Source organism: Panulirus ornatus, chromosome 7, assembly GCF_036320965.1.
Source record: "Panulirus ornatus isolate Po-2019 chromosome 7, ASM3632096v1, whole genome shotgun sequence".
Lineage (NCBI taxonomy): Eukaryota > Metazoa > Arthropoda > Malacostraca > Decapoda > Palinuridae > Panulirus > Panulirus ornatus.
In genome coordinates this window covers 12,299,764-12,327,124 of record NC_092230.1, presented here as the reverse complement: position 1 = coordinate 12,327,124, position 27,361 = coordinate 12,299,764, and the positions used below count along the sequence as shown (strand labels likewise).

Below are 27,361 nucleotides of genomic sequence, written 5' to 3'. Positions count from 1 at the left end.
ACTTGACCCTCAACCCTACTGTACCTAATAACCTTGCTCTTATTCACATTTACTCTTAACTTTCTTCTTTCACACACTTTACCAAACTCAGTCACCAGCTTCTGCAGTTTCTCACATGAATCAGCCACCAGCGCTGTATCATCAGCAAACAACAACTGACTCACTTCCCAAGATCTCTCATCCCCAACAGACTTCATACTTGCCCCTCTTTCCAAAACTCTTGCATTCACCTCCCTAACAACCCCATCCATAAACAAATTAAACAACCATGGAGACATCACACACCCCTGCCGCAAACCTACATTCACTGAGAACCAATCACTTTCCTCTCTTCCTACACGTACACATGCCTTACATCTTCGATAAAAACTTTTCACTTCTTCTAACAACTTGCCTCCCACACCATATATTCTTAATACCTTCCACAGAGCATCTCTATCAACTCTATCATATGCGTTCTCCAGATCCATAAATGCTACATACAAATCCATTTGCTTTTCTAAGTATTTCTCACATACATTCTTCAAAGCAAACACCTGATCCACACATCCTCTACCACTTCTGAAACCACACTGCTTCCCCAATCTGATGCTCTGTACATGCCTTCACCCTCTCAATCAATACCCTCCCATATAATTTACCAGGAATACTCAACAAACTTATACCTCTGTAATTTGAGCACTCACTCTTATCCCCTTTGCCTTTGTACAATGGCAATATGCAAGCATTCCGTCAATCCTCAGGCACCTCACCATGAGTCATACATACATTAAATAACCTTACCAACCAGTCAATAATAGTCACCCCCTTTTTTAATAAATTCCACTGCAATACCATCCAAACCTGCTGCCTTGCCGGCTTTCATCTTCCGCAAAGCTTTTACTACCTCTTCTCTGTTTACCAAATCATTCTCCCTAACCCTCTCACTTTGCACACCACCTCGACCAAAACACCCTATATCTGCCGCTCTATCATCAAACACATTCAACAAACCTTCAAAATACTCACTCCATCTCCTTCTCACATCACCACTACTTGTTATCACCTCCCCATTTGCGCCCTTCACTGAAGTTCCCATTTGCTCCCTTGTCTTACGCACTTTATTTACCTCCTTCCAGAACATCTTTCTATTCTCCCTAAAATTTAATGATACTCTCTCACCCCAACTCTCATTTGCCCTCTTTTTCACCTCTTGCACCTTTCTCTTGACCTCCTTTCTCTTTCTTTTATACATCTCCCACTCAATTGCATTTTTTCCCTGCAAAAATCGTCCAAATGCCTCTCTCTTCTCTTTCACTAATAATCTTACTTCTTCATCCCACCACTCACTACCCTTTCTAATCAACCCACCTCCCACTCTTCTCATGCCACAAGCATCTTTTGTGCAATCCATCACTGATTCCCTAAATACATCCCATTCCTCCCCCACTCCCCTTACTTCCATTGTTCTCACCTTTTTCCATTCTGTACTCAGTCTCTCCTGGTAATTCCTCACACAAGTCTCCTTCCCAAGCTCACTTACTCTCACCACCCTTGTCACCCAAACATTCACTCTTCTTTTCTGAAAACCCATACAAATCTTCACCTTAGCCTCCACAAGATAATGATCAGACATCCCTCCAGTTCCACCTCTCAGCACATTAACATCCAAAAGTCTCTCTTTCGCGTGCCTGTCAATTTACACGTAATCCAATAACGCTCTCTGGCCATCTCTCCTACTTACATACGTATACTTATGCATATCTCGCTTTTTAAATTAGGTATTCCCAATCACCAGTCCTTTTTCAGCACATAAATCTACAAGCTCTTCACCATTTCCATTTACAACACTGAACACCCCATGTATACCAATTATTCCCTCAACTGCCACATTACTCACCTTTGCATTCAAATCACCCATCACTATAACCTGGTCTTGTGCATCAAAACCACTAACACACTCATTCAGCTGCTCCCAAAACACTTGCCTCTCATGATTCTTCTCATGCCTAGGTGCATATGCACCAATAATCACCCATCTCTCTCCATCAACTTTCAGTTTTACCCATATTAATCAAGAATTTACTTTCTTACATTCTATCACATACTCCCACAACTCCTGTTTCAGGAGTACTGCTACTCCTTCCCTTGCTCTTGTCCTCTCACTAACCCCTGACTTTACTCCCAAGACATTCCCAAACCATTGTTCCCCTTTACCCTTGAGCTTCGTTTCACTCAGAGCCAAAACATCCAGGTTCCTTTCCTCAAACATACTACCTATCTCTCCTTTTTTCACATCTTGGTTACATCCACACACATTTAGACACCCCGGTCTGAGACTTCGAGGAGGATGAGCACTCCCTGCGTGACTCCTTCTTCTGTTTCCCATTTTAGAAAGTTAAAAAAAAAAAAAAATACAAGGAGGGGAGGATTTCTGGCCCCCCGCTCCCGTCCCCTCTAGTCGCCTTCTACGACACGCGAGGAATGCATGGGAAGTATTCTTTTACCCCTATCCCCAGGGATAATATATATATATATAGATATACATATACATACACATACATACGCACATATACACACACACACACATACATATATATACATAAGAAAAATGTAAGAAATAATTTAGAAAACTGAAACTTCTAGCTTGAAATGAAATGAAAAAATGAATGTCACGTAATGGTTCAACCTCTGGCTATGGAAAAGGGAAATGTATAATTTATTTACACAAACGTCAATAGTAGTTCTCATCAATTTAACCACTGTATCAATAAGCTTCAATGTCTAAGCTACATTTTTTCCAATTTCACTATTTTCTTGTCAAAGCACCATGTATGAAAACTATCACTCCAGTAACACAACTATAAACATTTACTTCCCCTTTAAAAAAAGTTCTGGGGAAGTCTGTCTCGATACACTGCGGGACACTCTACCACCTGGCGAGGTTTGTGTTGCAATGGTTCTTGATTCACAAACGTAGTAGCATCACTGGTGGGCGGAAGAACATTCTTGTAACCACAGCAAGGATCACAGTCCGTACAACTCCATTATGATGGTTCTTCTCATGACGCGACGCTTAAGCATCTCCTTCCACAGCACTGCCAACTGTGAGTCCAGTGTGGATGACCGACGCTGTCTGGTAGGACCATGTGCAGGACTTAATCTGGGATTATTTCCAGTGATTGAGCCAGGCACTGGAGGACTACCTCTTGGACTATGACCTTTATTGCCTGAACTATATATATATATATATTTTTTTTTTTTTTTTCATACTATTCGCCATTTCCCGCATTAGCGAGGTAGCGTTAAGAACAGAGGACTGGGCCTTCGAGGGAATATCCTCATATGGCCCCCTTCTCTGTTCCTTCTTTTGGAAAATTTAAAAAAAAATGAGAGGGGAGGATTTCCAGCCCCCCGCTCCCATATATATATATATATACATATATATAATATATATATATATATATATATATATATATATATATATATATATATATATATATATATATATATATATATATATATGGAGATGGAGTGAGTGTTTTGAAGGTTTGCTGAAATGTGTTAAATGATACAGAGGTAGATATAGTGTGTTTTAGCCGAGGTGGTGTGCGAAATGAAAGGGTCAGGGAGAATGATTTGGCAAACAGAGATGGGGTAGTCAGAGCTTTGCAGAAGATGAAAGCCAGCAAGGCAGCAGGTTTGGATGGTACTGCAGTAGAATTTATTAAAAAAGGGGGTGACTGTGCTGATGACAGGTTGGTGAGGATATTCAGTGTTTGTATGGCTCAAGGTAAAGTGCCTGGGGATTGGCGGAATGCAAGCATAGTGCCATTGTACAAAGGCAATGGGGATAAAGGTGAGCGTTCAAATTACAGAGGTATAAGTTTGTTGAGCATTCCTGGGAAATTATATGGGAGGGTATTGACTGAGGGTGAAGGCATGTACAGAGCATCAGATTGGGGAAGAGCAGTGTGATTTCAGAAGTGGTAGAGGATGTGTGGATCAGGTGTTTGCTTTGAAGAATGTACGTGAGAAATACTTAGAAAAACAAATGGATTTGTATGTAGCATTATGGATCTGGAGAAGACATATGATAGAGTTGATAGAGATGTCCTTTGGAAGATATTAAGAATATACGGTGTGGGAGGCAACTTTGTTAAAAGCAGTGAAAGGTTATTATTGAGGATGTAAGGCATGTGTATGAGTAGGAGGAGAGGAAAGTGATTGGTTCTCAGTGAATGTCAGTTTGGTGACTGAGTTTGGTAAAGTGTGTGAAAGAAGAAAGCTGAGAGTAAATATGAATAAGAGCAAGGTTATTATTAGGTACAGTAGGGTCCAGGGACAAGTCAATTGAGATGTAAGTTTGAATGGAGAAAAACTGGAGGAAGTGAAGTGTTTTAGATATCTGGGAGTGGATTTGGCAGCGGATGGAACCATAGAAGTGGAAGTGAGTCACAGGGTGGGGGAGGGGGCGAAAGTTCTGGGAGTGTTGAAAAATGTGTGGAAGGCAAGAACATTATCTTGGAGAGCAAAAATGGGTATGTTTGAAGGAATAGTGGTTCTAATAATGTTATTTGGTTGTAAGGCTTGGGCTAAAGATAGGGTTGTGCAAAGGAGGGTGGATGTGTTGGAAATTAGATGCTTGAGAACAATATGTGGTGTGAGGTGATTTGATCAAGTAAGTAATGAAAGGGTAAGAGAGATGTGTGGAAATAAAAAGAGTGTGGTTGAGAAAGCAGAAGAGGGTGTTTTGAAATGGTTTGGTCACATGGACAGAATGAATGAGGAAAGATTGACAAAGATGATATATGTGTCAGAGGTGGAGGGAATGAGAAGTGGAAGACAGGAATGAATGAAGGCAGATTGTATGAATTATGTGCATGTGTATATATGTATATGTCTGTGTATGTATATATGTAAACGTTAAAATGTATAGGTATGTATATGTGCATGGGTGAACATGTACCTATATACATGTGTATGTGGGTGGGCTGGGCCATGTGGGTGGGTTGAGCCATATGTAAACGTTAAAATGTATAGGTATGTATATGTGCATGGGTGAACATGTACCTATATACATGTGTATGTGGGTGGGCTGGGCCATGTGGGTGGGTTGAGCCATTCTTTCATCTGTTTCCTTGCGCTACCTCGCAAATGCGGGAGACAGTGACAAAGTATAATAAATAAATAATAACATCAAACACAAAGAATGATGCTAAAATTGATTTCTGCCAAGTTTTAAACTGAAGGAATAATAATATTGTAATGCAAGCGAAAGTTTTTTGTGCGATTCCCTTTGTGTCAACGGAAGAAAAGGAAAGCAAACAGCTGGGTAGGCTGTGCCCAGCTTGCCTGACCCAGGATTGGACCTTAGCCTGTGGAACAAAGCCAGCAACACTAACAAATACACAACCAAGGTTTCTGAAGGTTTTTTGCAAGAAGACCAAGTTCATGGAAGTGGACTGTGTTCTAAAAGCCGATGAAAGTTAAAGGTAAGCATCTTGGTCACCTTCACCACTTTACCACTGACGATGGTAAAGGCTCATAAGGGCAAGAGTAGAAGTGTTACAAATGATAATGGGGTCTGATTCAATGAAGGGGTATTCAGACTATGTAAAGAACAAAGGGTGTATTTCTATTTCCATTCTGGGAATTCTAATGGGACTTTGGAAACCTAAGTGATGAATCTTAGCCACATCCATCTAACTGAACCATATAATGTACTGTGCAAAGGATAGCCCAACAAACTCTGGCTTTATTGGTGAAGAAAGCATACCCTGGCTTTCCTCTGCACAGAGTAGGGTGGGAGAGAAATCAACTCATCTGTCCCCAGGAGTGACAAACCTTGCAGTTGGATGAGTCATACGGAAGATCCCTGTCATGTACAGACTATAGGTAGCCCAACGGTCTTGCTAGCAATCTTTTCAAAGAATTTCAAGCAGGTCTCCACTGTTTGAGTGATGAGTGCTATTTAGGTGGTTCAATCACCAGACTCAGAAATAGAGACCTGAAGGAAAAGATAAAAGAAAAAGAAAACAAGCAAAATAAGGACCATCCCATGCCCTCAAGACAAAATAACAGTAAAACCAAAGTGTAATAAAATGGAAAATGTGGAAAAAAGGGATGAAGACAATGAAATATACTAAGGGAATGAGACCAGGAAAACTCAGTTACAGCAAAGGCAAGAAACTACAGTGCAAAAATAAACCCATTTATGAGCAAAACACAAGCTAATAAATAGGGGGATGGAATGGTCCCATAAAAGAAGCTATAACGAAAAAAATAGAAACTACTGGATAGGTAAACAATCTAGAGGGGAACTAATAAGAAAAGGAAAAGTTAGGTACAATTAGGAAGTAAAACAGTTCAGAGCACAAAACACTGTTCAAGGAAATGAATGGTGGGGGTGGGGGGGGGAATCTTTGGGAAAGGAAATGGTCTCATGGAGGGACAGTGAGGCAAGAGAACATATTACAGTATGAAAATTCATGAAAAGAAACAGTTCATAAGGAAACTGCTAGGTGAAGAAATAATCTAGTCTGAAGTGTAAACCTATGGGAAAGGCAAGAGTTCAAGGGACAAATGTTTAAAGTTTGAAAATTTTACTCTGTAAACCTTCATAAACACTTTAAAACATTCTGATGTACTAGCATACATGGATTACTGCACGTAAGTACTGCATAACACAAACCATGAAAAGAAAACATCAGGACACAAATTTCCAATTTAAGGGCCTTGGAACTTATACATTAATGACTGAGATACCTCGGAACTTATACATTAATGACTGAGATACTTTGGAACTTATACATTAATGATTGAGATACCTCGGAACTTATACATTAATGAGTGAGATACCTCGGAACTTATACATTAATAACTGAGACACAATCACAGTAAATTCAACTTGTCTGAAGACAAAGACAGACAAAATATCTAGATATACAATCCCTACTGAATGGTATGTTACTTGTTAAGGTGAATGGTATGTTACTTGTTAAGGTAGTCAGAGAAAATCAATGGAAAGATATTTTCTCCCACAACACACTATAACAGTAAATTTGTACTATTAGAAAAAAAAAAGTGCAGGAAGACCTGCAAAACAGAAAAACTAAAATTCTCTAAATTGAAAATATGCTCTGCCAAACTTAGTTCTCAGGAATGGAGGACACCTTGATATGGTAAGATAATCCTAGCTGTCAATAGATGGAGTGGTCATCACAGCCAAAGACAGCGACCCAAAAATATCAGAAAAAAACACAAAAGAAACAAGAAGCCTTTTGAATGTAATTCTTAGCACGAAAGGAACAACTCACATTAAAGAATGTGCTGTGATAAACAAAAACAGAGGACAGAAGAATAACAGGTCCATTGCTAGCATACAATCCTGAATTGTGTGGGTACTTTACACAAGTGAAACAAAAAGGAAAGACCTAACCACTTATTTGCCCCCATACAAAAAGAAATCACTAACACAAAGATACTTAGTTGAAGAGAATGTCCAACAAAAGCCAAATAAGGGGAAAAGAGGATGGCAAAAATAAGACGAAAACCAGAGGTTACTGATAAGGTGAGCAGAGAGAGGAATAGTTTGGCTGTGTTTGCTAAATCTGAACTTAAGCTAGGGACATAAGCTTGGTTTTGTGATAGAAGACAGTGGCAAAGACTGGATTGTGCAAGGTAATCATGTCTTTAAAGATGGGGGGATTACCCACAGATTATTCTTGGGATCAGACATATTATTTCCCAAAAGCAAAGCTTCTCACATTTCTCTAGTTTAATGACTTCCTGATGGCAGGGAAAAATTAAGCAAACAAATACTAATTATTTTCCTATTCTCTCAGATGGAGGTACATATTCTGAAGAAAAAAAAAATTTACTTAAGAGTGAAAGAAGAATCTTTACTGTATCTCAATGAAAACTTTTGTTCAAGACTGCAGCCTTTGACAAAATAAAATATAAATTATATAATTGAAAGACATGATCAAAGTTTGCAACAAATATAAAAAGAAAAGAAAATGCTTCTTAACACTGAAAATGAGTCACTTGAAAGAGAAGATGAAATGACACAAAATCTAATTGAATAGTGCACACACAAGTAGAATTTTACTGAGAATGACAATATGCCCAGCTTTGTACACATAACTTTAATTCTTCCCTAGCAATAACAATAAAAACAGATCTAACAGAGAACTCATATTCATTAGTTTAAAGATGCTCTGATTTCCCTTTAACTAAAATATACTGAGTCCTAAAATTATGGCATTACAAAAAGCAATCGCATAAAGAGAAAACTGGTCATTAAAGCCTAAGACACAAGACAGGTTTAGCAAAAACTTAATGCTTGTTGGCTACATAAATTCACATCACATTAGTAGTGCACACTTACAAAGCAAATATGTGATCATAAGAAGATGAAGCTAAAGGAATGGGTATAAACAAAAACTGGTGAGTGCAATATCTGTCTTGTATTTGCTATGCAGTATTTTAAGAGGCTACTGGAACCCTGGCACTCTATTTCAATGGAAATGCCCAAAGTTTATAGGACCTTGCAAAATAATTAGTATGTGTTTTAAGATGGGTTCTCAGTGGTTTCTTATAGGTGGTATACTGATAGCCTAATAACTGGATGTGTAGCATAAATATCGGAGTGTGGCACTTACAGATGTTAGTGGTGGTCTTCAGGTTTTCCAGAGGCACAACACTCAGCATGTAATTGCCCTGTGTAAGATTAATCATATTTACCTTTTTAAATTGTTTTTCTTTCAAAGGAAACTGCTGGCAACATGCAGAGTACGATACCAACAATACACTCATGTAAGAGGGTGTCATAAAGTCTTCCAGTATGTGTCACTGCTAATAACTGGAAGCCTTGTGCATTCTATGACTCCATACCCTTGGAATCATAGAGAATCTATTTGTATGACCTTGTATTTGAGACATGCTTCTCATATGATGAAAGCAATTACAAGTAAAATTACACTTCCACTAACTGATAAGACTCAAAACAGTGCCCTACGATTTACTGGAGGGAAGAAAACAGTAATCATACCAAATTTACCACATATGCACTCATGATAATATTTTACAAATAATCTCAGAACAAGCTTAGCTGATATTAGACAACTTACTATCCCTAACCTAACCTTCTCTTGTATATAAGTACCCCTAAAACAATCCCATTATCTGTTTCTGACACTTCTTTAATCCTAAATTATCTTCAACACTAACCTTAGAATGTTCAAATTCTGGCTGGAATTCCTGCTCTTAACAATACTTGTACCAGTGTAAGTATAAAGAAACACTATGTTTTGCTTTGTCAAATAACTTTCATTTGCTAGATTGTTCTGAAGTAGAGTTTTGTGAAAGAATTGAATTCCAGTCCCCATTAGCCTGCAGAAATACAGAAAACACTTCTAAGCTTTTGACCACTCATGGGCAATTTCCATCTACAAACTTTGGTGCTGTAATATGGCTAGATACTGTCACTTACAGGCAACGTACTGTGCAATAATACTTAAATTTGAAAAGTAATTTGACTGGAAATCTGTAATACAAAAAAAATTGGGGGGCCAAGTGGTCAAAATAACAATCACATATATCACTCCCAGACCTACTGTGTGTGAGAGTCACATGTGAATGGTAAAGTCTCAAATGAAACAACTTAGTGTGTAGAGACAATATCTAGAAGTAAATACTAGTGTGGAAGCCGAGGTTCACCTTAGCACAATGGACCTAGGTAGAGGACATGTATATTTAGTTTGAGAGGCTGTACACATTTAATTCATCTGATGACAAGTGAAATTAAGATAAAGGTACTAGATAATCAGCAATGCAGAATCTAATTGTATGCAAATATTCTTGGTACTTGTTTCTTTCAAATCCTTAGCAAATATAATTTCAGCTGAGTTTTCTTTTGACCAAATGGTTTTCGTTTGAAGTAACAAAATCATTTAGTGTATTTCATCACTGTTAGAACAAAATTGTGGATTCTGAGGTTGAAAAAGATGTTTTTCTACCGAAGGTAGAGCCCTGAGAGTATCAGAGAGAGCACTTGCTCAAAGGAAGGAGACTCAAAACATCACATTACCCCTAAAGAGAGCATATCCACACATACTTCACTCTCTTCAACCTCCAGAACTTCTATGAGGGTGGCCAATACTCTTTTATAGAGACCAAACAATCATATAGCGACCAAAGCCTTTGACATCAAGGGTCTTCTGTCCACCAACTTATATCACCCACTATCCTCAGGAGACTGTCCTCCTAGCCAGCTACTGTAAGGACTTAAAAATAATTTTTCAAGATGGCTAGAGGGGAAGGAAGAGACTGGAAAATCAACAGATGCCATTTTTTTATTCAAGAATCAACACTCATGTTTCCCATCTCTTAACCAAGGCCTATGAGCATACAGGAACATATCCACATTATGGAAAATACAAAAAATCTGACCTAAATTGTCCTCCACTGAAGGTGGCATACCCAGTCACATAAATAAGGTGGACCACAGCTAAGCAAGGATATCATCTAAATGATGTTTACTGAATGCCAAAGATCTCCCATGTTAACCCCTATTTGTTACTTCTTATGGAAACCAAAGTAAATGCAACATTCCTTACATCATGGGCTCTAGCAGTTGACTATGGCTGTGAATTGAACACAAACTTCTTAATCCAGTACAAAATGTTATTTGCCAACAAAGGCTTGGATGAAGAAACAAACATTCTTCTATCGAAACTTCCAATCTGTAAGTGTCTTGATTGAGCACAAAGAATGATATTCACAAGATTAAGTTTTTCATAAATGTATCAAAATAGGTTCATTCCTAAATTTAGCTCTCATTTTTGGCAAAAATTTTAGATTCAAGTAAATATTTACCTACAATAGCTGAAGATCACATTTAGCTCATCTCTTTCTAAACATTTCATGCATTTCATTAATTCTTCTCCCTTATCCTTATGACTTCTTACCCTAATCTAATAAAAAAACAATGCTTTCCTTAGACGATAATGCTGAGCCATGCTCCCTGTCAAAGCAACAAATGATCAAAAATAATTAACCTTCACAAGATCCCATGTAGATGATGTGATGCAAGGGGATTTCCTCACAAAAAGATATCAATAAATTATATTAAGTAAAGCTAGAAGCATTATAAAATCCCTAAAACAAAAGCTCCTGCAATGCACTCTTATACGATGCAACAATATTAATGACTTGTTATGAAAAAGTCAAGACAATTCTTTTACATACAATGCTTCATTTATCAGTGATCTTTTTGATTCTCAAAAAAATTTGTAACTTCCATGCACAATGTTTCATCTCTAAGCAGAGAGGTGTACATTATGTATAGATTTGTTTGCTAAGTATTCATCATACTTTCTACTGATACGTGAAAAAATAAAGAAAAACATTTCTAATAACTTTCGTTGTTAGATCTTGAGAATGCCATCAAGTAATCAAGATGAGATTCTGCAAAAAGGCAAGGCTAACACAGAGCACTCATTGCACATTTTGTTTGATGAATAATACTGTTTCTTTACTGACACACATTTTCCATAGCTGTTAATTCTAGCCTTATCTAAAATCAAAATCAATCATAAATCAAAGCTTCTGTTAAATGTTTCTTTAATCATTTTAAGCATACTTCTCATTTCTCTTGATTTAGAATTAAATTCCTTTCCAAATTTTCTGCTGGACTCTCATATTTTTGTCTGATATATCTCTGGTACTTGTAAATGCATGGGTCTTGGAGAGAAAGACGAGAGAGAGGGGGGGTGTCTGGGAAACGAGTAAGTTGCTGTTTGCTGATGACATAGCAATGGTAGAAGATTCAAGTAGGAAATTGCAGAGGCTTGTGTATGTTTGGGAGAGCATGTGATAGGAAGAGGCTGAGGGCAAATGTGAATAAAAGCAAGGGTTTGAGGTTTAGCTATGCAAAGAGACAGGTTAGTTTGGGTGTGAGTCTATCAATCCATATATCTGATGTCTGTTCCATTTGGAACTCCCTCAAGGAGGTGGCCAAAGCAATAGAGTCTCCATAACTAATGAACTCGTGCTGCTTATTAGCCTTTACTGCCTCATCCTTACCTGGCCCCTGGTAGAAAGCAACTATTGCACAGTGTTTGCAGAGGCTCCTACCTAAAGTTTCAACTGACTACTACTATTTAATTCTCCTCCCAAATACAAGTTTTTATGGAAATCTGGAGGAAGCGGAATGTTTTCAATAACTGGGAGTGGACATGACAGTGAATGGGACCATGAAAGTAGAAGTGCCAAAGGATGGGTAAGATGGACGGTTCTGGAGGCACTGAAAAATGTGTGAAAAGAGAGGTCATTATCTGGGAGGATGTGTCTAGACCACGCAATACTCAGCAAGCTTCTATGTCGCATGATTATTATGTCGCCATCAACAACTCAAGGGTGGGCTGCTTTGACAACTGCTTCTTTTTCCACACGTCGAAGCTTTGGAACTTTCTACCTTCTCATGTCTTTCCCAATAACTACGATCTGGCACACTTCAAAATACGTTTTTCACTTCCTCCAAAATTCTTAGTTACCTTCTCTTGTCTTTTCTTTTTCCATTTCATAATTCTCTCTATATTTCAATTAAGGCCTGGCTTTGATGTGGACTTTTGTTCATGACGGAGCCTTCAACATAAAAAAAAAATGCCTAACTTCCTTAATTATCGAGGAATTCCTCTGACTGTCGCCATGTATCTTAACCTCTGAATCCAAATTTTGCAAATATGCTGGGTGAGTTCAGTGGTCTATGTAGATTTAAGGATTAAATAAATGGTATGTAAAGTGGCAGTACTGTAACCAATGAAGTAGGAGGTGATACTACTGTGAAAAGTAAAAAAGAAGCTGAATATTAGAGAAAGTTATTAAGTTTCAGTACTTTGAGGGGATACTCTTAGTTTTACTAGAGTATCCAGGTCTCACACCACTTTCTTGTGGTGACCTTGTTATTACACCATTTAGGGGTGGAACTAAAGGAAGAGGCATTGCCCAACAAATCTCTATCAGATGGTCAGGTGCCAAATGACTGGAAACCAGCAAATGTTACTCCTATATATAAAAAGGACACAAAAAGTGTGCCTTGAAGTATCGCCCAATTAGCCTTACATCAGTGTTATGTAAAATGATGGGAAAAAATAATACAAGATAAAATTGACACGTTTCTAGAACACAGAATTATATCAGACAACCGACACGGTTTCTGCTCTAGTAAATCCTGCCCAATGAATTTGCTGGAATTTTCTAATGATATTTTCAGGATTGGGACAAAAAATTACTGTATGATAAGATATATCTATATTTCCAAAAGGCTTTTGATATAGACCTCACAAGAGACTTTTACATAAACTCAAAGCACTCAAAATCAGTGAAGGACTCTGTACATGGATCAGAAACTGGCTTACCAGAAGAAATCAGCATGTAGTATTAAATGGCCAAGCCTCAGACTGGCTAGACGCAATGAGTGGTGTGCCACAGGGCTTGGTCCTGGGCCCAATTCTTTTCATAATATAAATTACTGACCTAGAACTCGGTCTCATATCTAGGATCTCCAAATTTGCTGACAATATTAAACTAGAAGGTAGAGCTGTAAACAGGTGGGGCTGCGAAATGATTCAAAGAGATCTTAGCTTAGGAGCAGTGGTCAGACAGATAGGCAAATGAAGTTTAATGTAGACAAAAGTTATACACTTTGGAGACAAGAATATACATTACAACTGCATACTATTTGGAAACTCTCTACAGCAAATGAAGAAAAGGACCTTGGAGTTATCAAGTTATCATTAGCAGCAACTTAAAATGCACTAAACAGTGTCAAGCAGCAAGTAAAAAAGGCAACCACATGTTAGGCTTCACAGCCAAGAACAAAGATTACATGACACCAGAAACAATCCTCACACTTTACAAGTCCCTAGTAAGACTACACCCTGAATATGCTGTCCAGTTTAGGTCCTCAAACTATAAAAAAGACGAGGAAAAATTAGACCAAGTACAAAGACACATGACAAAACTGATCCCATCCCTTAGAAATGTGGCATATGAAGAGAGGCTAAAATGATTGGATTTCTTCTCCCTTAAAAAACGTAGACTTTGCAGCAACTTAATCCAAGTGTTCAAAATTCTGAACAAGTTTTTTCCTGTAGGTGCGTTGAGCACTGGAATAAGTTAGCACCAGACATAGTGAATGCTATAACTATAAATACCTTCAAAGGTTGTTTAGACACAAATTTTATACATTCAGGTATACTCTGAGAAAAATGCTAGGAATAAACATATAAATGACAGCAGTAATGGGGACACTAGAAGGCTAATGTGCAGCAGTGGGTGGTCAGTGATAGCTTAAAAAACTACAGAGTGGAATCAATTTTCTTTTGACAAGTTACGTCTTATCTTTTCTTTTTTCAGACAACCCAGTTGTGGGCCAACCAGGAACTCCTGTTGTCTGTCTTTCTCATGTAATACATTAGGGCAATACTTTTAAACTTAGACAGACACCTGAGATGCGCCGTCACTTTTTAGTTTTACTGACAATTTTGGAGCCTTGCTGCCTCTGGAAATACTGCACTCAAGTTGCCCTCTGCCAGTGACCAGCCAAGGACGAGTGACTGAGGGTGATGGCACCGAGTGAGAATGGGATGACCGGTGAGAGTAAAAGGAGGGAGTATGGATGTGCTAGGGATTAGGGAGATCCATATCCTTGGGCAAGGTGCACTGAGTGAAAAATGGAACGGATGAATGCAAGTCATGGAGGACATGGAAGAACATGTGGTAATAATAATGGGAAAGTGAAAATTATCAGGGAATAGGAAATGAAGGATGTGCAATTCTACTATCATCAAGAGTGTGGGAGGATGTTACAAAGCATGGATGGAATGGATCAAGAATAGTTTCAGTAAAAGAAAAGATGAGGACTGTGAAGCATGCATGGGTATGTGTATATATGCCTGTGAATATAAAGACTGTATGAGATAAGGATAAAATGAAGCTTCTCTGGAGAAATTTTAATGACTGTATAAATGGTGTTGAGAATGAAAGAAACGTGGTCATTGTGGATGATATCAATGCGAAAGTGGGTGATGAAATTGGTGAGATAGATGATAAATGGGGAGTAACTGGAGAGAATGAGAATGAAAAGTATCTAGTGGATATTTGAGCTGAGAGGGGGTTTATTCCTAGAAAACAACTTTTTTCAGCTCAAGATGCTCCACAGATATAGACAGATGAGAAATGATAGAAGAGAAGAGCAAAAGGCTTTGATTGACTATGTGGCAGTGGAAGAAAGATTGAGAAAGGCTGTGCTACATTTCAGAGTCATGAGAGGATTCTTTGGAGAATGACCATTTCATGGTTCTTGTGGGAATGAGGATCAGGGAGAAGTGCAGGTTAGGTGTAAGGAAGAATAGAGGGGTGTAAGTGCTGACAAGTGAGAAGATGAATCAGACAAAATGCAGGGAGGAGTATGAAAAGAAGGTAACTGAAAGCTTAGATGGAAGTACAATGAATGTAGGGATGCAGTCATGTGTGAATTAGGTGTTTCAAATGTTTAGAGAAATACTATCAAAAGGTTGTAGAATGAGTTTTTGGATACAAGGTAGTAAGATACAAAATTAAAAAGGACACCGTAGGGTGGACAGAAGATACTAGAAATGCTGGTAGATTGCTCAACAGGAATGTACTAGTGGAAGTTCAGAAGAGGAGAGAAGAATACAAGATATACAAATACAATGTTAAGCAGCTGTTAGAGGAAAGCTAAGAAAGAATACAAGATTTTGGAAGGAAGTTTAGTAAAGTTTTAGGAAAATAAAAAACTATACTGGAAGGAGATGAAAATGGAGAGAGGTGGATGTAAAAGGAAATCTTAACGCGAGAAGAAAGGAAGGGGAAAAGCTGAATCAAAAGGAAGAAGTCAAGGGAAGATGGAAAGAGTATTCTGAAGAACTGATGAATGTGGAAGAAGGGGATGCAACAGATGTTACATGCATGGATCTGGAGGATGGAAGAAAGAGGATACAGTTGCCAGGGCCTAAAGGAAAAACAGAGGTAAGAAGGGCCAATGATGAGGCTGAAGGTAGGAAAGGCACCTGGAGTGGATGGGATTACAGCTGAAATGCTGAAGTACGGAGTTGAAAGTGAGATAGAGTGGATGCATCATACATGTAACTTAGCAAGGAAACAGAGGATTGGGTGAAAGCTACTATCATTCTTTTATTCAAAGGAAAAGGTGCTTAGGATATATGCAGCCATTATAGGGGAGTAAGTTTAAGTATACCAGGAAAAGTGTATACAAGAATATTAATTGATAGAGTGATGGAAGTGACTGAATGCAGAATAAGTAAAGAGCAAGAGAATTTTAGGAAAGGTTGGGGATATGTAGATCAGAATTTCGTTGTAAATATGACCATGGAAAAGTATTTAGCGAAAAGTAAGAAGTTGTATGCATCTTTTATGGATTTGGAGAAAGTGTATGATGGAGTCAAGTGGAATGCTTTATGGGATGTGTTAAGGATATATGGTATCGGGGGACAATTGATAGATGGTGTGAAAGCCTTCTATTGAGGAGTAAATGCGTATGTAAGAGTGGATGTAGAGTAGTGTGAAAGTTTTGGGTTACATGTAGGTGTAAGATGTCAACATGGCTTTTCAATATATATGTTGGAAAGGATCGCAACTTTGCACATGATCAAGTATATTACTATGAGTCCACTGGGTAAATGAAACACAATAAGTTCCCAAGTGCACTTTCGTGTAATAATCACATCATCAGGGGAGAGACAAGAAAGAAATATAATAGTCAGTTGATATACAACGAAGAGACGTAGCTAGGACGCCATTTGGTAAACAAGTGATTGTCAAAGACAGACAACGAGCATATCATAAAGTTATTATGTGGACAAGGTGAACTGTTTACAAATTTTATCAACAATAAAGTTATCCAATTTGTGTAGACCTTCACTAATATCAAGGTTATAATTCTTTGTGTATTTGATAACAGAAGATTCAATTATATTTCTCGTGGTACTAGAGTTAGAGTTAATAACTAAGATAGCATTACTCTAGTCAATACAATGATCATAGTTTTTAATGTGATTAAACAAGGCATTTGATTCTTGCCCTGTTCTTATACTACATCCATGTTGCTTAAGCCTAACAGAAAGATCCTTACCAGTCTGACCAACATAAAACTTATCACAATTTCCACATGGCACTTTATAGATGATTCCAGGAGAATTTTCCGGTGAGTTCCTGATTAACATATTCTTTATTGTATTATTGATACTGAAGGCAACATTTACATGAAAGGATTTAAGCAACATGGGAAGTAAAGTAAAATTATTATTAAAAGGAAGAACTAAAAGATTCTTGGTGTCAATGGAAGTTTTGGGTTCAACTCTATAAAATGATTTCTTTGCTAACTTAAGGGATTTATCAATGAAAAATCTAGGGTACATTAACTTAGAACTAATACAATATATCTTCTCAAACTCAACATCAATGAACTCTGTACTACAAATACGTAATGCCCTAAGGAACATACATTGAAATGATAATTTAACTCTGTCATGTTAAGATGAGTAATAATGGTTACATGACCATACATTTGTTAGGTTTTCTGTGATATGCTTGTTGTCTGTCCAAATAGCATCCTATCTACGTCTCTTCGTTGTATATCATAACTTACATTTCTTTCCTGTATCTCCCCTGATGATGTGATGATTACATGAGAGTGCACCTGGGAACTTATCATGTTTCATTTTCCCCATGGACTCATAGGAAAGAATACTTCCCACGCATTCATCACGTGTTGTAGAAGGTGACTAAAGGGGATGGGAGCAGGGGCTAGAAACCCTCCCCTCCTTGTATTTTAACATTCTAAATGGGGAAACAGAAGAAAGAGTCATGTGGGGAGTGCTCATCCTCCTCGAAAGCTCAGACTGGGGTGTCTAAATTGTGTGTGGATGGAACCAAGATGAGAAAAAAAGGAGAAATAGGTAGTATGTTTGAGGAAAGGAACCTGGATGTTTTGGCATTGAGTGAAACGAAGCTCAAGGGTAAAGGGGAAGAGTGGTTTGAGAATGACTTGGGAGTAAAGTCAGGGGTTAAAGAGAGGACAAGAGCAAGGGAAGGAGTAGCATACTCCTGAAACAGGAGTGGTGGGAGTATGTGAGAGTGTAAGAAAGTAAACTCTAGATTGATATGATTAAAACTGAAAGTGGATGGAGAGTGATGGGTGATTATTAGTACATATGCACCTGGGCGTGAGAAGAAAGATTATGAGAGGCAAGTGATTTAGGAGCAGCTGAGTGAGTGTGTTAGTAGTTTTGATGCATGAGACCGGGTTATAGTGATGGGTGGTTTGAATGCAAAGTAGAGGGAATAACTGGTGTACATGGGGTGTTCAGTGTTGTAAATGGTAATGGTGAAGAGCTTGTAGATTTATGTGCTGAAAAAGTGCTAGTGATTGGGAATAACTGGTTTAAAAAGAGAGATATACATAAGTATACGTATGTAAGTAGGAGAGATGGCCAAAGAGCGTTACTGGATTATGTGTTAATTGATAAGTGTGCGAAAGAGACACTTTTGGATGTTAATGTGCTGAGAGGTGCAACTTGAGGAATGTCTGATCATTATCTTGTGGAGGCGAAGGTGAAGATTTGTAGAGGTTTTCAGAAAACAAGAGAGAATGTTGGGGTGAAGAGGGTGGTGAGAGTAAGTGAGCTTGGGAAGGAGACTTGTGTGAGGAAGTACCAGGAGAGACTGAGTACAGAATGGAAAAAGGTGAGAACAAAGGATGAAAGGAGAGTGGGGGAGGAATGGGATGTATTTAGGGAAGTAGTGATGGCTTGTGCAAAAGATGCTTGTGGCATGAGAAGCGTGGGAGGTGGGCAGATTAGAAAGGGTAGCGAGAGGTGAGATGAAGAAGTATGAATATTAGTGAAAGAGAAGAGAGAGGCATTTGGACGATTTTTGCAGGGAAATAATGCAAATCACTGGGAGATGTATAAAACAAAGAGGCACGAGGTCAAGAAAAAGGTGCAAAAGGTGAAAAAGAGGGCAAAGGAGAGTTGGGGTGAGAGAGTATCATTAAATTTTAGGGAGAATAAAAAGATGTTTTGGAAGGAGGTAAATAAAAAGCGTAAGACAAGGGAACAAATGGGAACATCAGTGAAGGGGGCTAACGGGGAGGTGATAACAGACATATACATATATACACATGTACATAATTCATACTGTCTGCCCTTATTCATTCCCATCGCTACCCCGTCAACCATGAAATGAAAACCCCCGCCCCCCGCATGTGGGCGAGGTAGCACTAGGAAAACAACAAAAGGCCACATTTGTTAACACTCAGTATCTAGCTGTCAAGTAATAATGCACTGAAACCACAGCTCCCTTTCCACATTCAGGCCCCACAAAACTTTCCATGGACTACCCCAGACGCTTCACATGTCCTGGTTCAATCCATTGACTGCACGTCAACCCCGGTATACCACATCATTCCAATTCACTCTTATTCCTTGCACGCCTTTCACCCTCCTGCATGTTCAGGCCCCGATTACTCAGAATCTTTCAACTCCATCTTTCCACCTCCAATTTGGTCTCCCACTTCTCCTTGTTCCCTCCACGTCTGACACATATATCCTCTTGGTCAATCTTTCCTCACTCATTCTCTCCATGTGACCAAACCATTTCAAAACACCCTCTTCTGCTCTCTCAACCACACTCTTTTTATTACCACATGTCTCTCTCACCATTTCATTACTTACTCGATCAAACCACCTTACACCACATATTATCCACAAACATCTCATTTCCAGCACATCAACCCTCCTCCACACAACTCTATCTATGACCCATGCCTCGCAACCATACTATTCCTTCAAACATACCCATTTTTGCTTTCCAAGATAACGTTCTCGACTTCCAGACATTTTTCAACGCTCCAAGAACTTTTGGCAGTCAACAACACAGTCACCTCCTTTTTTAATAAATTCCAATGCAATACCATCCAAATCCGCTGCCTTGCCGGCTTTCATCTTCCGCAAAGCTTTCACTACCTCTTCTCTGTTTACCAAATCATTCTCCCTGACCCTCTCACTTTGCACACCACCTCGAACAAAACACCCTATATCTGCCACTCTATCATCAAACACATTCAACAAACCTTGCAAATACTCACTCCATCTCCTTTTCACATCACCACTACTTGTTATTACCTCCCCATTAGCCCCCTTCACTGATGTTCCCATTCGTTACCTTGTCTTATGCATTTTAATTACCTCCTTCCAGAACATCTTTTTATTCTCCCTAAAATTTAATGATACTCTCTCACCCCAACTCTCATTTGCCCTCTTTTTCACCTCTTGCACCTTTCTCTTGACCTCTTGCCTCTTTCTTTTATACATCTCCCACTCACTTGCATTATTTCCCTGCAAAAATCATCCAAGTGCCTTTCATTTCTCTTTCACTAATAGTCTTACTTCTTCATCCCACCACTCACTAACCTTCCTAATCTGCCCACCTCCCACGCTTCTCATGCCACAAGCATCTTTTGCGCAAGCCATCGCTGATTCCCTAAATACATCCCATTCCTCCCCAACTCTCTTTACATCCTTTGTTCTCACCTTTTTCCATTCTGTACTCAGTCTCTCCTGGTACTTCCTCACACAAGTCTCCTTCCCAAGCTCACTTTTTCTCACCACTCTCTTCACCCCAACATTCTCTCTTCTTTTCTGAAAACCTCTACAAATCTTCACCTTCGCCTCCACGAGATAATGATCAGACATCCCTCCAGTTGCACCTCTCGGCACAATAATATCCAAATGTCTCTCCTTCATGAGCCTATCAATTAACACATAATCCAATAACGCTTTCTGGCCATCTATCCTACTTACATATGTATACTTACGTATATCTCTCTTTTTAAACCAGGTATTCCCAATCACCAGTCCTTTTTCAGCACATAAATCTACAAGCTCTTCACAGACGAAAGAATGGCCCAACCCACCCACATACACATGCATATACATACAAGTCCACAAACGCACATATGCATACCTATACATCTCAATGTATACATATATATACACAAACAGACATATACATATATAAACATGTACATAATTCATATTTGGTTGCCCATATTCATTCCTGTCGCCACCCTGCCATACATGAAATGACAATCCCCTCCCCCGCATGTATGCGAGGTAGCACAAGGAAAAGACAACAAAGGCCACATTCATTCACACTCAGTCTCTAGTTGTCATGTATAATGCACTAAAACCACAGCTCCCTTTCCACATCCAGGCCCCAAAAAGTCTCCATGGTTTACCCCAGATGCTTCACATGCCCTGGTTCAATCCATTGACAGCATGTCGACCCTGGTATACCACATCGTTCCAATTCACTCTATTCCTTGCACACCTTTCACCCTCCTGCATGGTCAGACCCTGATCAATCAGAATCTTTTTCCCTCCATCTTTCCACCTCCAATTTCGTCTTCCTCTTCTCCTCCACCTCTGACACATATCCTCTTTGTCAATCTTTTCTCACTCATTCTCTGCATGTGACCAAACCATTTCAAAACACCCTCTTCTGCTTTCTCAACCACACTCTTTTATTACCACACATCTCTCTTACCATTTCATTATATTCATATTTATCTATAATTTTACTTTGTCGCTGTCTCCCACGTCAGCGAAGTAGAGCAAGGAAACAGACGAAAGAATGGCCCAACCCACCCACATACACATACACGTCCAAACACGCAAATATACGTACCTAAACATCTCAACGTATACATATATATACATACAGAGACATATACATATATACACATGTACATGATTCGTACTGTCTGCCTTTATTCATTCCCATCGCCATCTCACCACACATGAAATAACAACCCCCTCCCCCCTCATGTGTGCAAGGTAGTGCTAGGAAAAGACAACAAAGGCCACATTCGTTCACACTCAGTCTCCAGCTGTCATGTAATAATGCACAGAAACCACAGCTCCCTTTCCATATCCAGGCCCCACAAAACTTTCCATGGTTTACCCCAGACACCTCACATGCTCTGGTTCAATCCATTGACAGCACGTCGACCCCGGTATACCACATCGTTCCAATTTACTCAATTCCTTGTACGCCTTTCACCCTCCTGCATGTTCAGGCCCTAATCATTCAAAATCCCTTTCACTCCATCTTTCCACCTCCAATTTGGTCTCCCACTTCTCCTTGTTCCCTCCACCTCTGACACATATATCCTCTTGGTCAATCTTTCCTCACTCATTCTCTCTATGTGACCAAACATTTCAAAACACCCTCTTCTGCTCTCTCAACTACACTCTTTTTATTACCACACATCTCTCTTACCCTTACATTACTTACTCGATCAAACCACCTCACATCAGATATTGACCTCAAACATCTCATTTCCAGCACATCCACCCTCCTCCACACAACTCTATCCATAGCCCACGCTCGCAACCATATAACATTGTTGGAACCACTATTCCTTCCAAAAAATACCCTTTTTGCTTTCCGAAAAATAATGTTCTCGATTCCACCCATTCTTAAACCCCCTCCCAAAATCCACCCCCTCCCCCCTTTATTCACTTCCGTTCCAAGGTTCCCTCTGCTGCCAAATCCACTCCCCCCGATATCTAAAAAAAATTCACTTCCTCCGTTTTCTCCAAAATTTAAAATTATCTCCCCAAATTTATTGACCTTCAAAACCCTTTCTGACCCCAATAACCTTGCTCTTATTCACATTTTCTATCCCGCTTTCTTCTTTCACACACTTTACCCAAAATCAGTAAACCCGCCCTTTTGCCGTTTTTATATGAAACCGCCCCCCGCCCGTATTTCGCGGGAAAAAAACAACCCCCTCCCCCCCCAAACCCCAAAACCACAACAGGGCGGCCCCCCTGCCCCCTTTCCAAAAGCAAACACCTTTCCCCAAGAACCCACTTAAACAAATTCCCCCCCCTTTTCCCCTCTTCCCCCACACGAACCCCTTTCCTTTCAACCTTTGATAAAAACTTTTCACTGGGTTCCCAAAAACTTGCCTCCCCCCCCCTATACTTAAAACCCCCGCCCGAGCAACTCAACAACCCCTTTTTCCAAAAAAACCCCTTTTCCCGATCCAAAAATTTCTCAACCCCAAACCCCGTTTTCCCAAGTAAACCCCAACCCCCTCTTCAAAGAAAAAACCTGATCCCCCCACCTTCACCCCTTTTGAAACCACCCCCTGCTTTTTCCCCAACGAAAGCTTTGAAGTGCCTTCACCCCCCCTGAACCCTTACCAAACCCCTTTAATTTTCCCAGAAACTAACCAAAATTTTAAACCCCGTAATTTAAGGCCCGCAAAACCCCTTTGCCTTTTTTTCCCCTGGGACTATCAAACCCTTCTGCCAATCCCAAACCCCTCCCCCAGCCCTTTCCCCCATTTTTTAATCCCAAAACCCCATAACCCAAAACAGCACCCCCTTTTTAATAAAAAACCACTGCAAAACCCTTTTAAAACCCCCCCCCTTGGGCTTTTTCTTTGCAAAGCTTTTTACTACCTCTTCTCTTTTTACCCAAATCTTTTCCCTAAACCCTCTTACTTTGGGACATCACCCCCAACCAAAAAACCCTAAAATCTGCCACTTTTACCATCAAACACCCCTTTAAAAAACCTTCAAAATACTCTTCCAAACTCCTTCTCCCAACACCCCCTACTTGTTATCCCCTTCCCCCCTTAGCCCCTTTCACTGAAGTTTCCCCTTTTTCCCTTGTCTTAAAGCCCCTTTTTTTTACCCCCTTTCCAAAAATTCCTTTTTATTCTCCCTAAAATTTAAAAAGAAAACCTCCTCCCCCTCTCAAATTTTCCCTCTTTTTCCCCCTCTTGCACCTTTCTCTTGACTTCCTACCTCTTTCTTTTATACATCTCCCACTCATTTGCATTATTTCCCTGCAAAAATCATCCAGATGCCTCTCTCTTCTCTTTCACTAATAATCTTACTTCTTCATTCCCACCACTCATTACCCTTCCTAATCTGCCCACCTCCCACGCTTCTCGTACCACAAGCATCTTTTGCACAAGCCATCACTGCTTCCCTAAATACATCCCATTCCTCCCCCACTCCCCTTACCTCATTTGTTCTCACCTTTTTCCATTCTGTACTCAAGTCTCTCCTGGTACTTCCTCACACAAGTCTCCTTCCAAAGCTCACTTACTCTCACTACTCTTTTCACCCCAACATTCTTCTTTTCTGAAAACTTCTACAAATCTTCACCATCGCCTCCACAAGATAATGATCAGACATCCCTCCAGTTGCACCTCTCAGCACATTAACATCCAAAATTCTCTCTTTCACGCGCCTATCAATTAATATGTGTATGTGTGTGTGTGTGTGTATCTATGTATGTATATATAGTGATGGTTGATTTGAATGCAAAGGTGAGTCATGCGGCAGTTGAGGGAATAATTGGTGTACATGGGGTGTTCAGTGCTGTAAGGGAAATGGTGAAGAGCTTGTAGATTTGTGTGGTGAAAAAGGACTAGTGATTAGGAATACCTGGTTTAAAAAGAAAGATATATATAAGTATGCATATGTAAGCAGGAGAGATGGCTAGAGAGCATGATTTGATTAGCTGTTAACTGATAGGCACGTGAGAGAGACTTTTGGATGTTACTGTGCTGAGAGATGCAACTGGAGGGATGTCTGATCATTATCTTGTGGAGGCGAAGGTTAAGATTTGTAGAGGTTTTCAGAAAACAAGAGTGTTGGGGTGAAGAGAGTGGTGAAAGTAAGTGAGCTTGGTAAGAAGACTTGTGTGAGGAAGTACCAAGAGAGACTGAGTGCAGAATGCAAAAAGGTGAGAGCAAAGGACATAAGGGGAGTGGGGGAGGAATGGGATGTATTAAGGGAAGGAGTGATGGCTTGCGCAAAAGATGCTTGTGGCATGAGAAGCGTGGGAGGTGGGCAGATTAGAAAGGGTTGTGAGTGATGGGATGAAGAAGTAAGATTATTAGTGAAAGAGAGAGGCATTTCAACAATTTTTGCAGGGAAACAGTGCAAATAACTGTGAGATGTATAAAAGAAAGTCACGAGGTCAGAAGAAAGGTGCAAGAGGTGATAAAGAGGGCAAATGAGAGTTGGGGTGAGTGAATATCATTAAATTTTAGGGAGAATAAAAAGATGTTTTGGAAGGAGGTAAATACAGTGCGTAAGACATGAGAACAAATGGGAACATTGGTGAAGGGGGCTAATGGGAGGTGATAACAAGAAGTGGTGATGTGAGAAGGAGATGGAGTGAGTATTTTGAAGGTTTGTAGAATGTGTTTGATGATAGAGTGGCAGATATAGGGTGTTTTGGTCGAGAAGATGTGCGAAGTGAAAGGATCAGGGAGGATGATTTGGTAAACAGTGAATAGGTAGTGAAAGCTTTGCAGAAGACGAAAGCCAGCAAGGTGGCAGGTTTGGATGGTATTGCATTGGAATCTTTTTAAAAAAGGGGGTGACTGTGTTGTTGACTGATTGGAGAGGATATTCAATGAATGTATGGCTCATGGTGAAGTGCCTGAGGGTTGGCAGGAGGCATGCATATTGCCATTGTACCCCTGCCGCAAGCCGACATTCAGTGAGAACCAATCACTTTCCTCTCTTCCAACTCGTACACATGCTTTACCTCCTCGATAAAAACTTTTCACTGCTTCTAGCAACTTGCCTGGCACATCATATACTCTTAATACCTTCCACATGGCATCTCTATCAACTCTATCATATGCCTTCTCCAGATCCATAAATGCTACATACAAATCAATGTTTTTCTAAGTATTTCTCACATACATTCTTCAAGGCAAACATCTGATCCACACGTCCTCTACCACATCTGAAACCACTCTGCTCTTCCCCAATCTGGTGCTCTGTACATGCCTTCACCCTCTCAATCAATACCCTCCCATATAATTTCCCATGAACACTCAACAAACTTATGCCTCTGTAATTTGAACACTCACCTTTGTCCCCTTTGCCTTTGTACAATGGCACTATGCATGCATTCTGCCAATCCTTAGGCACATCACCATGACCCATACATACACTGAATATCCTCACCAACCAGTCAACAACACAGTCACCCCATTTTTAATAATTTCCACTGCAATACCATCCAAACCCGCTGCCTTGCCATCATTCATCTTCTGCAAAGCTTTCACTACCTCTTCTCTGTTTACCAAATGATTCTCCCTGACCCTCTCACTTTGCACACCATCTCACCAAAACACCCTACATCTGCTACTCTATCATCAAACTTATTCAACAAACCTTCAAAATACTCACTCCATCTCCTCACATTACCACTACTTGTTATTACCCCCCCCATTAGCCCCCTTCACCAATGTTCCTATTTGTTCTCCTGTCTTACACACTTTATTTACTTCCTTCCAAAACATCTTTTTATTCTCACTAAAATCTAATGATACTCTCTTCTCACCCCAACTCTCATTTGCCCTCTTTTTCACCTCTTGCACCTTTCTCTTGACCTCCTACTTCTTTCTTTTATACATCTTCCACTCATTTGCACTATTTCCCTGCAAAACCCATCCAAATGCCTCTCTCTTCTTTTTCACTAATAATCTTACTTCTTCATCCCACCATTCACTACCCTTTCTAATCTGCCCACCTCCCATGCTTCTAATGCCACAAGTATCTTTTGAACAAGCCATCACTGCTTCCCTAAATACATCCCATTCCTCCCCCACTCCCCTTTCGTCCTTTGTTCTTTTTCCATTCTGCATTCATTCTCTCCTGGTACTTCCTCATGCAAGTCTCCTTCCCAAGCTCACTTACTCACAACTCTCTTCATCCCAACATTTTCTCTTCTTTTCTGAAAATTTCTACAAATCTTTACCTTCACTCCCACAAGATAATGATCAGACATCCCTCCAATTGCCCCTCTCAGCAAATTAACATCCAAAATTCTCTCTTTCAAGCACCTATCAATTAACACGTAATCCAATAATGCTCTCTGGCCATCTCTCCTACTTACATACATATACTTATGTATATCTCTCTTTTTAAACCAGGTATTCCCAATCACCAGGCCTTTTTCAGAACACAAATCTATAAGCTCTTCACCATTTCCATTTACAACACTGAACACCCCATGTACACCAAGTATATCTCAACTGCCACATTGCTCACCTTTGCATTCAAATCACTCATCACTATAGCCCGGTCTCGTACATCAAAACTACTAACACACTCACTCAGATGCTCCCAAAACACTTGTCTCTCGTGATCTTTCTTCTCATGCCCAGGTGCATATGCACCAATAATCACCCATCTCTCTCCATCAACTTTCAGTTTTATCC

The 27,361-nt window shown here is 39.7% G+C and overlaps 1 protein-coding gene across 5 annotated transcripts in view; it reads right to left on the bottom strand.

Moving 5' to 3' along the window:
• The window catches only part of Sgf11 (SAGA associated factor 11kDa), a 431,536-nt gene that overhangs the window by 384,274 nt on the left and 19,901 nt on the right, over nucleotides 1-27,361 (bottom strand). Inside the window, exon 1 of one of the 5 annotated variants that reach the window (XM_071663263.1) lies at nucleotides 8,646-8,698. The exons of the other annotated variants lie outside the window; for them this stretch is intronic. The gene's annotated coding sequence lies outside the window, so the exon portion shown is untranslated. Of the gene's footprint in view, nucleotides 1-8,645; nucleotides 8,699-27,361 lie in introns of those variants that run through there. 5 annotated transcript variants of the gene reach the window in all.